Source organism: Hyla sarda, chromosome 4 (assembly GCF_029499605.1).
Source record: "Hyla sarda isolate aHylSar1 chromosome 4, aHylSar1.hap1, whole genome shotgun sequence".
Lineage (NCBI taxonomy): Eukaryota > Metazoa > Chordata > Amphibia > Anura > Hylidae > Hyla > Hyla sarda.
Window position 1 is genome coordinate 363,583,825 of NC_079192.1, and position 12,356 is coordinate 363,596,180.

Here is a 12,356-nt window from a genome sequence, read left to right on the forward strand (position 1 = left end):
TAAGAACTGTGAATTTATGGAACAGTCTACCTCAGGAACTGGTCACAGCAGGAACAATTAATAGCTTTAAAACAGGGTTAGATACATTCCTGGAACAAAATAACATTAATGCTTATGCAGAATTATAAAACAACATCCCTTCCCCTTAATAAAACAAATAATAATAGAAATCTGTGTATCGGCGCTTATAAATAATGGAATAAAACTAAGAAACGTAGTTTATCTAATATAACGTATAGATAGCACTTACTTATGCTTTCCTTCCTTTCAGAAACACGTCAGATCCTTTTTGGCCCTAGAACTATGCAGTAGTGATGTCACTAGCATATCTCGGGTCACGGCTTTAGTGCAGTAACATCGGGGAAGCCAGCCGGTGAGATGCTTCCGGCTGGGGCAGATCTCCCGGCAATCGGCTTCCTAGCATTGTGAAACTCCAGCTCTCGTTTAAACCCTGCACCTGATCACCTGTAACCGCTCCAGACAGCAGAAGGTGTTATGGAAGCAAACCAGAGTATACAGCAGACTGGACAGGACCTCACAGCAAGTCTACAGTACCGATATCTACAGTACAGGTAGTACTGGTCTTGCAATACTATAGTGTTGTTTATCACCAGCTTGCCTCTTTGTTAATTAAGTAAGACTGTGTTTATAACAGCATTGAAGGATTTTGTACGGACCAATTATTGTGTGCATCTCCTTTTTGCAGTGAACACTGAGTGCTACACTCTTTACTAAATAATTCGTACTCTGATTGGACCCGGTAAATAATTCGTACTCTGATTGGACCCGGTTATTAGTGGTATACCCTAAGGTTCTGTACTGGGCCCGCTGTTGTTTAATTTATTTATCAATGCTATAGAGGATGGTATTAACAGCTCTGTTTCTATCTTTGCAGATGACACCAAGCTTTGTAGCACGGTACAGTCTATAGAGGATGTGCATAAGTTACAAGATGACTTGGATAGACTAAGTGTCTGGGCATCCACTTGGTAAATGAGGTTTAATGTGGATAAATGTAAAGTTATGCATCTGGGTACAAATAACATGCATGCGTCATATGTCTTAGGGGGGATTAAACTGGCAGAGTCACTGGTAGAGAAGGATCTGGGTGTACTTGTAGATCACAGACTACAGAATAACATGCAATGTCAGGTTGCTGCTTCCAAAGCAAGCAGGATATTGTCATGTATCAAAAGAGGCATGGACTCAAGGGACAGGGACATAATACTCCCCCTTTATAAAGCATTGGTACGGCCTCACCTGGATTATGCTGTTCAGTTTTGGGCACCAGTCCATAAAAGGGACACTGCGGAGCTGGAAAGGGTGCAGAGACGTGCGGCTAAACTAATATGGGGCATGGAACATTTTAGCTTTGAGGAACGATTAAAGGAGTTACAATTGTTGAGTCTTGAGAAGAGACGTTTAAGGGAGGATATGATAAACGTATAAAAGTATATAAATGGCCCATACAAAAAATATGGAGAAAAACTGTTCCAGGTTAAACCCCCCCAAAGGACGAGGGGGCACTCCCTCCTTCTGGAGAAGAAAAGGTTTAGTCTAAAGGGGCGACACGCCTTCTTTACCATAAGAACTGTGAATTTATGGAACAGTCTACCTCAGGAACTGGTCACAGCAGGAACAATTAATAGCTTTAAAACAGGGTTAGATACATTCCTGGAACAAAATAACATTAATGCTTATGCAGAATTATAAAACAACATCCCTTCCCCTTAATAAAACAAATAATAATAGAAATCTGTGTATCGGCGCTTATAAATAATGGAATAAAACTAAGAAACGTAGTTTATCTAATATAACGTATAGATAGCACTTACTTATGCTTTCCTTCCTTTCAGAAACACGTCAGATCCTTTTTGGCCCTAGAACTATGCAGTAGTGATGTCACTAGCATATCTCGGGTCACGGCTTTAGTGCAGTAACATCGGGGAAGCCAGCCGGTGAGATGCTTCCAGCTGGGGCAGATCTCCCGGCAATCGGCTTCCTAGCATTGTGAAACTCCAGCTCTCGTTTAAACCCTGCACCTGATCACCTGTAACCGCTCCAGACAGCAGAAGGTGTTATGGAAGCAAACCAGAGTATACAGCAGACTGGACAGGACCTCACAGCAAGTCTACAGTACCGATATCTACAGTACAGGTAGTACTGGTCTTGCAATACTATAGTGTTGTTTATCACCAGCTTGCCTCTTTGTTAATTAAGTAAGACTGTGTTTATAACAGCATTGAAGGATTTTGTACGGACCAATTATTGTGTGCATCTCCTTTTTGCAGTGAACACTGAGTGCTACACTCTTTACTCCCTGAAATTATTTAAATTTATGCCATCAGTTAAAGTAAGTGCTATCTATACGTTATATTAGATAAACTAAATTTCTTAGTTTTGTTCCATTATTTTTAATGGAATAAAACTAAGATTTCTATTATTGTTAACCCCTTTCTGAGTGGAACTTCAGGGATCCACCTTGTTGTATCTAGGCTGCTCAGTTAGCTATCCCAGTGCGCTGGTGCTACAACTTTTTTTTATATTTAAAGGGGTTAATGTTTGCTGCTATATATATCAAAAACTTGTCCATAGCAACAAATCATCTTGCTTCTTTCATTTTTAACAAGGCCTTTGCAAAATTAAATAAGAAATATGATTGGTTGCTATGGGCAACGTTTCCTTTGCACAGGTTTTGATAAATCTCCCCCAATGTTTCCAGCCTCACTCAAATGCCTTCAGCCCCCCCCCCCCCCACAAGCACACACAATGCCTTCTGCATTACCCCACTCAGTGACAGAGGGGTGTACATGGGAGAGAGGGGTGTAGAAGGGTGTATATGGGTGACAGAGGTGATAGAGGAGTGTAGAGGGGTGACAGAGGGGTGTACGAGGTAACCCTGGGGTGTACAGTGGTGACAGAAGGGTGTAGAGGGGTGACAGAGGGGTGTACGGGATAACAGAGGAGTGTCCAGGGGTTACATAGAAGGTACGAGGGGTGACAGAGAGGTGTAGAGGAGTGAAAGAAGGGTAGGGGTGCACTACCTGAAGTTGAGAAGGCCTCTGTCAGCGCTGCCCCGGCTCTTTCCCTCCATCCACAACATTCTGCTGAGGGACCGGGGAGAATCCAGAGTCCAGAGCTGCTCCACAGGAGAGGGAGGATACACAAGGATTTAAGCTGCAGTATCACCTGTCCCAGCACTGCACGCAGACTTTCCTCCCACCTGGCCTGCACACCTGTGACTCACAGGTGCGCAGGCCTGGGCAGAAAAATCTAAAAATGTTAGTGCCATATTTCCCACCAGAATGTCCTGGCACCCTGGTTGGGAATCAATGCCTCAGTGTAATGTGTGCTGGACCCCCATTGCGCCCCCCTTGCAACAGCACACCTGAGGCGATCTCCTCACTTGCCTCATTGGAGCTACAGCCCTGATAACAGAACATGCAGGTGCAAAAAATACAAACTTCAAATAAACACTAAAATCTGTGATAAAAGTGCTATAAAAAAAGAGGTAATATGATATGTGTCAAGGTCATCAAGGTTGGATTTAAAACGAGGGCAATTTAAGTTATAGAAATTTCTGCAACAGTCTGTTCCGTAAACCAGAGTGAAGGGAACTCTGAGATTAGTGTTTTGCCACCAGTTGGTTTCAAAACAATTTTATCCAGATTTATAATTTTCTTCTACTTAGAAATCTTAACACTTCCACTACTTGGAGCTGGAATAACTGCGGCTGCTGGCACCAGACTTGCTTTCCAATGAGTCCTCAAAAAATGGATTTTAAAAAATGTAAATAAATTAAAATAAAATAAAATAAAAATTAAATTAAAAAAAGCTCTTTAATTTCTTCAATTGTGACACCATATGGTCTCCCGATCCTGTACATGGGTTGTTAGTCGAGACACGACCGCTAGCTGATACCAGGAGCTGAGGCCTCTTGCTGCAACTCCTGCTTCCATTCACCTCTAGTCTGCTGCAAACTCTGCCTGAAGAATTTAGGCCTCTGCCACTCCTCTGTGCATGTCCTGGCACTTCTCTGCCTGACATACTTAGTGCATATATGAGGGGAGTACTATACTCTCCACTACGCTTAACCTCCCTGGCGGTATGATTATGTCTGGAAATTTTTACCAAAAGTGGTACAATTTTTTGCATTGAAATTTCACATCTCCCCCCGCCCATTTCACATCTCCCCCGTCCCATTCCCCCTCCCTTGTCACATTCCCCCCCCCCTTGTCACATTCCCCCCCCTCCATGTCACATTCCCCTCCCCCCCTTGTTGCATCCCCCTTGTCACATTCCCCCCTCCATGTCACATTCCCCTCCCCCTTGTAGCATCCCCCTTGTCACATTCTTCCCCCTTGTCACACTCCCCCCTTTGTCACATTCTTCCTCCCTCCATGTCATATTCCCCCCCTATCACATTCCCCCCCTTATCATATCCCCCCTTATAACATTGCCCCCCATATCACATCCCCCCTTATCACATTCCCCCCCTTATCACATTCCCCCCCTTATCACATCCCCCCTCCTTATCACATCCCCCCTCCTTATCACATTCCCCCCTCCTTATCACATTCCCTCTCCCTCCTTATCACATCCCCCCCTTATCACATTCACCCCCCCTTATCACATTCACCCCCCCTTATCACATTCCCCCCTCCCCCCTTTGTCATATTCTTCCCCCCCCTTGTCACATTTCCCCCTGTCACATTCATCCCCCCTTCTAACCTTCTTGTCCTGCAGCAGCACATACTAGGTTTGCCGGGCAGATTTCAAACCTAGTGTATTTGCCGCAGAACAAGTCCTTTCCCCTACAGCCAATCACTGGCTTGACACGTGACACCATTGCAGCTGGTGATTGGCTGAAAAGGGAAAGGTGAATAATGAAGAGAGGACACCCCGGACCGCACGGAGGGAACGACATCTGCAGGGACCGGGACTAGGTGAGCAGAAGGTTTTTTGTGTTTTTCTACCAGGGTGCCTCCAGCTGTTGTGAAACTGCTATACCCAGCATGCCCTGACAGCCTTTGGCTGTTAGGGCATGCCGAGAGTTGCAGTTTTGCAACAGCTGGAGGCCCCCTGGTAGGGAAACACTGACTTTTAGTATTTTGTCTTTTCCTGCTTGGGCCAGCCCCCACCACCGGAGCCGACCCGAGCAAATAATCGCATGTTTTCCTGAGGGCTGTATCGCTGAATCGCGATTCCATTGCTTTTGCTATATATCGTGCAGCCCGGCTGGCAACTCTGCAATTCTACCCCGAGCGTGACTCGGGGTTACAGCTCCTGGCAGGGAAAATTAACCCCGAGTCACGCTCGGGATAACCGCTAAGAAGGTTAAAACAGTATTTGTGTACAACAGCAGCTGTTGTGTACTTTTGGCTGTCATTTCACAGTATCTGGGCCCATGAGACTTTTACAGGAACAAAATAGTACACCACTTAGATGTAGGTATGTTGTATGCATTTATGAGGGCAGAAAAATGCACCACAGTATGCTTGAAAAAGTATTTGAGTAAAACACCAGCTGGTGATTACTTTTGCCTGGCCTATCACAGTATCTAGGCCCTTGAAAGTTTAACAGCTACAAAATAGCACACGACTTAGATGTAGGTATGTGGTATGCACTTATGAGGACAGAAAAATGCGCTACAGTACGTTTAAATAAGTATTTGTGCACACCACCAGCAGTACACAACAGTGCTGCAGCACACAGTCACTGTGTACTAAACCCAAAATTGCACTCTCTCTCAAAGACTATTAGGAATGGACTGCTGGGTATGTTTTATACCATCTACAGACTTGTATAACCAGCAGACCAATGACACAGAGCTGCGCTAAAAATGTATTCCTCCCTCCTCTCCTAACTTTTCTCATTCTGAGCCAGCTTGTTCAAACATATGAGGCAACACACATCTCTCTGCCCCTCTCTGTAATGCAATGCTGTAGAAAATGACTGGGAGGTTAATCGCTGCAGTAAAATTTATTTTCTGGGAAAAATGCACTGCCTTCTATCCACCAGAACGCTGACATGACTAGGAGGTGAAGTGCTGCTGGAAAAAGCTTTTCTGTGTCCTGTGGGGGGAGGTTAAGAGCAGTGGATAAGGAGATTCATGCGTTACAAACCAGCTGTAAAAATAAATGTAGCCCGAAAAATTGTAATCCCAATAATTCAAAAAATTCCATTAGCCCCAATAACTTAAATAACAACGTTAGACGCAATAATGCAAAAAATCCCATTAGCCCCAATAACTTAAATAATAACGTTAGACCCAATAACTCAAAAAATCCCATTAGCCCCAATAACTTAAATAGTACAATTAGCCCTTATAACTCAAAAAATGACATTAACCCCAATAACTCTGAAAATCCCATTAGTGAGACTATATGTGTAAAACTTAATGGAAATGTAAAGTGTATGTTCACAAATGCCAGAAGCCTAGCAAATAAAATGGGGGAGCTTGAGGCCTTGATACTGGAGGAACATATTGATATAGTTGGGGTCACTGAGACATGGCTGGACTCCTCGCATGACTGGGCTGTTAATCTGCAGGGGTTTACATTGTTTTGCAAGGATAGAATGAACAGAAAAGGTGGTGGAGTCTGTCTGTATGTTAGAAGTAGTATGAAAGTCAGTGTGAACGATGCCATAGTGTGTGATGATTCTGAGGATGTGGAATCATTGTGGGTAGAATTACAAAAGGAGGGAAATACTGAAAAAATAATATTTGGTGTAATCTACAGACCCCCTAATATCCCTGAAGAGATAGAAGGTCTGCTGTATAAACAAATAGAGAGGGCCGCCCGGGCAGGTACAGTGGTAATAATGGAAGATTTTAACTATCCAGATATAGATTGGGGCCGGGGGTTGGCTAAAACTACAAAGGGGAGAAAATTCCTAAATTTATTGCAGGATAATTTTATGGGCCAGTTTGTGGAGGACCGAACAAGAAGTGATGCCTTGTTGGATCTGATCATTTCAAACAACGCAGAGCTGGTTGGTAATGTAACTGTGAGGGAAAACCTTGGTAATAGCGACCACAATATAGTTACTTTTGACTTAAAATGTAGAAAACAAAGACAGACGGGGAAAGCAAAAACATATAACTTTAAAAAGACAAACTCCCCTGGGCTGAGGGCTGCACTACAGGACATAGACTGGGGGGAGGTGTTCTCAAATACTGATACAGAAGGTAAATGGGACATCTTTAAATCAACTCTAAATAACTATACAGCTAAATATATACCAAAGGGGAACAAATATAAACAATTAAAACTAAATCCTACATGGCTGACAAATGAGGTTAAAAGAGCAATAAACAACAAAAAAATAGCCTTCAAAAAATACAAATCTGATGGGTCAGCTATAACATTTAAACAGTACAAGGAGCTTAATAAAATCTGTAAAAATGTAATAAAAACAGCAAAAATTCAAAATGAGAGACAGGTGGCCAAAGAAAGCAAAACTAATCCTAAATATTTTTTTAGATATATAAATACAAAAAAACAAGGACAGAGCATGTAGGACCCCTTAATAATGATAAAGGGGAGGTTGTCACGGGCGATCAAGAAAAAGCGGAGCTACTGAATGGGTTCTTTAGTTCTGTATATACTATGGAAGAAGGAGCTGACATTGGCCAGGTCAGTGCTGGTAACACATCATATAATGTATTGAACTGGCTTAATGTAGAGATGGTACAAGGTAAGTTAAGTAAAGTAAATGTAAGCAAATCTCCAGGGCCGGATGGACTACACCCAAGAGTTCTTAGAGAGGTAAGTTCAGTAATATCTGTACCCTTGTTCATGATATTTAGAGATTCTCTGGTGTCTGGTATTGTGCCAAGGGACTGGCGCAAGGCTAATGTGGTACCAATCTTCAAGAAGGGCTCTAGGTCTTCGCCAGGCAATTATAGACCGGTAAGTCTAACGTGCATTGTGGGTAAATTGTTTGAAGGACTTATAAGGGATTACATACAGGAATACATAGAGGATAATAGTATTATAAGTGATAGCCAGCATGGGTTTACTAAGGATAGAAGTTGTCAAACCAATCTAATTTGCTTTTATGAAGAGGTGAGTAGAAGCCTTGACAGAGGAATGGCTGTGGATATAGTGTTTCTGGATTTTGCCAAAGTGTTTGATACTGTTCCTCACAGACATCTGACAGGTAAGTTAAGGTCCTTGGGCTTGGAAACTTTAGTTTGTAACTGGATTGAACACTGGCTCATGGATCGTACCCAGAGAGTGGTGGTCAATGATTCGTACTCTGATTGGTCCCCGGTTATTAGTGGTGTACCCCAAGGTTCAGTACTGGGCCCGCTGCTGTTTAATTTATTTATCAATGATATAGAGGATGGTATTAACAGCTCTGTTTCTATCTTTGTAGATGCCACCAAGCTTTGTAGCACGGTACAGTCTATAGAGGATGTGCATAAGTTACAAGATGACTTGGATAGACTAAGTGTCTGGGCATCCACTTGGCAAATGAGGTTCAATGTGGATAAATGTAAAGTTATGCATCTGGGTACTAATAACCTGCATGCATCGTATGTCTTAGGGGGGATTAAACTGGCAGAGTCACTGGTAGAGAAGGATCTGGGTGTACTTGTAGATCACAGACTACAAAATAGCATGCAATGTCAGGCTGCTGCTTCAAAAGCCGGCAGGATATTGTCATGTATCAAAAGAGGCATGGACTCAAGGGACAGGGACATAATACTCCCCCTTTATAAAGCATTGGTACGGCCTCACCTGGAATATGCTGTTCAGTTTTGGTCGCCTGTTCATAAAAGGGACACTGCGGAGTTGGAAAGGGTGCAGAGACGCGCGACTAAACTAATATGGGGCATGGAACATCTTAGCTATGAGGAGCGATTAAAGGAGTTACAATTGTTTAGTCTTGAGAAGAGACGTTTAAGGGGGGATATGATAAACGTATATAAGTATATAAATGGCCCATACAAAAAATATGGAGAAAAACTGTTCCAGGTTAAACCCCCCAAAGGACGAGGGGGCACTCCCTCCGTCTGGAGAAAAAAAGGTTTAGTCTAAAGGGGCGGCACGCCTTCTTTACCGTGAGGACTGTGAATTTATGGAACGGTCTACCTCAGGAACTGGTCACAGCAGGAACAATTAACAGCTTTAAAACAGGGTTAGATACATTCCTGGAACAAAATAACATTAATGCTTATGCAGAATTATAAAACTACATCCCTTTCCCTTATCCCCTTACATCCTTCCCTTCAATCCCCTGGTTGGACTTGATGGACGTATGTCTTTTTTCAACCATACTAACTATGTAACTATGTAACTAACGCATAGCGCTGTCTGTCCTTTTTCTCAGTAACACTCACGTTTCAGAAGACAGGAACTACGGTGAATGTGGATCCACTGGACCTGTGTGGCAGATGACTCAGACCGTACCAGGGAGCAGAGTCTAAGTTGCTGCTGGTTTTCAGCAGAGCAGGATAGATTTTCTGCAGCAGGCGGCACCCAGGTCGCTACCCCTGGCACAGCTCGACCACACAGACGGCTGAGGAGATGCGAGGCGCAGGACGGATAAGGCAGCTCGTAGTGGGCATAGCAGAAGGTCAAGGCAGGCAGCACAGTAGTGTAGTCAGGACGTAGCAGTAGGTCAGTAGGCAAGCGGCAGAGGAGCAAGGTCAAGTCACAGAGCACAGGATCAGATACACGGTAAGGCAACTCTCCGGAATGCTTTCTCTCAGGCACAAGGCAACAAAGATCCAGTAGGGAAGTGAGGATGGTGGAGGAGCTTATCAATGAGCCTCATGTGAATTACATTAATGAGTGCACTGGCCCTTTAAATCTTAAAGCTCTGGCGCGCGCATGCCCTAGGGGACGGGGACAAGCGCACCGGAGCAGAGAGGCAGAGGCTGGGGCAGGAGAAGCACTAGGTGAGTGACGGACTGGGGCTCGCACGTGATGCGAGTCCCAGCCCCGCCGGCAACAGCAGGTAACAGGACCATGACAGGCATTTATCAAGCGATTTAGTTAATTTTTCTTACTAAAAATGTCGCACAAATGTCGCACCTGCGACTACGCGATTTTTCTTGCGACATTTTGACTGAAAAGCGAGAAAAGCACGTTTTCCAAAACTTAACTAAGTAGTAATAATTTTAAAATGGACTACGGGTATTCTGGTATTTATTAACTGCGACAGTCGCAACTGCGCAATAAAAAGTCGCAACAAGGTTAAAAATTGACTAAATTTACTCCAGCTCAAACATGGAGCAGAAAAAGCTACTACCAAAGTAAAAAAGAAAAAATTGCTTACGTGAAAGAAAATTATCAACAGGCTGAAACCAGTTGATAAATAAGTCACCCATAAGCAAAAAAAAGTAAAGAAAAAAGTACTAAAAAAAGGAATACATAAGCAAACATTGATAAATGTCCCTCCATGTGCTCACGGCCAGCATGTGCGGCCGAAGTGCATAACGTAACACACACATCCACCATTTGTATTTTGATCTACTTGCTTCTCACCATAATTAAATAAACTAACAGTTTGTTAGTATACATTTTGATCAAAAAGTATAAGCCCACTCACCACGTCAAGGCCACCTAGTCAGAGTGGGTCCCTAACCTAACACTGGTGTAGCACCGGGCGGCAACCACTGCCTCTGAGAAACCATGCCCACAGGGGGAATGACCCAGTGATCCGGCAGCCCCACTGGTGCCCGACCAAGCTCCTGGCTTTAAATTATGCTGTGAAACAAGTAGATCAAAATACAAATGGTGGATGTGCGACTAGGTTTCTCTATTTGTGTTGTACCTAAAACATAACCATTTTATTGCATGGACGTTTTTAATATAAATAAGTAGAGATGAGCGAATCCGAACTTCGACTCGATTCTAAATAACTCATTTCTTCATTAGCGACAACCCTGCAATCGTCCTGTATAATGTATAGATGCGAACTGCTTTCTCCTGCGCTTGCATCTCTGCAATAGATAGGATGATTGCAGAGGGTGTCAGGAGTGATACTTGCTGTGATCTGTCCTCAACTGCAGGTACTGCTGCTCCCAACATGGAGCACACTCTGCTCCATGCTGGGAGCTGTAGTACCTGCATTAATAGACAGTTCGTAGTGAGTGTCACTTCTGACACCGGATGCGATCGTCCTGTATAATATATAGATGCAGACGGAAATTAGCAGTGGGGAATAGACTGACATGTCCCTGCTGTGCACTCTTATTACGCTTGGAGCAGGGCAGCAGCGGGGACATGTCAGGCGGCGGTGGGGAATATATGAATGAGACAGCGCATAGGGGGTACAGGTCAGGTACCGTCGGCGGGGAATGGAGCACTCCAACAGCTCTCAGGGGGGATAGGTACCTCTATTCTCCGCTGCTTCTCTGTCAGATATGGAGCTGAGCAGCAGGGAATGGAATGGCATGTCTCTACTGTGTGCTGTGACAGTGCTTGAAGATGACCGGGCTGCTGGCGGGGGGGTGGGGGATTGGGGTGGTCATCGTAAAAATTTGTATTAATGTGCATAAAGAAGCCAGAAAGATGGAAAAATCTCCAAAAGGCAGCAAATTACAGATTAGACATTCTTATAATATGTCAACAAAAGTTAGATTTTATTTCCATCATTTACACTTTCAAAATAACAAAAAACAAAAATATTGCAAAAGTTTGGGCAGCCTGCAGAGTTAATATCCTGTACTACCCCCTTTAGGAAGTATTATAGCTTGTAAATGCTTTTTGGAGCCAGCCAAGAGTCTTTCAATTCTTGTTTGAGGTATCTTTGCCCATTCTTCCTTACAAAAGTCTTCCAGTTCTTTGAGATTTCTGGGCTGTCTCTCACGCACTGCTCTTTTAAGGTCTATCCATAGATTTCCAATTATGTTGAGGTCAGGAGATTGTGAAGGCAATGGCAAAACCTTCAGTTGACGCCTTTAGATGTAATCCCCGTGGATTTCGAGGTGTGTTTAGGATCATTATCCATTTGTAGAAGCCATCCTCTCTTTAACTTCAGCTTTTTCACAGATGGCATCAAGTTAGCATCCAAAATTTGCAGAAATTTTATTGAATCAATTTTTCCTTCTACTCGTAAGATGTCCCCTGTGCCACTGGCTGCAATACAACCCTAAAGCATGACTGATCCATCCCCATGCTTAACAGTTGGACGGAGGTTCTTTTCATAAAATTCTGTTCCCCTTCTTCTCCAAACGTACCTTTGCTCATTCCGGCCAAAAAGTTCAGTTTTAACCTCATTGGTCCACAGAATTTGTTTCCAAAATGCATCAGGCTTGTCTATATGTTCATTTGCAAAGTTCAAACGCTGATTTTTGTGGTGAGGACGTAGGAGAGGTTTTCTTCTGATGACTCTTC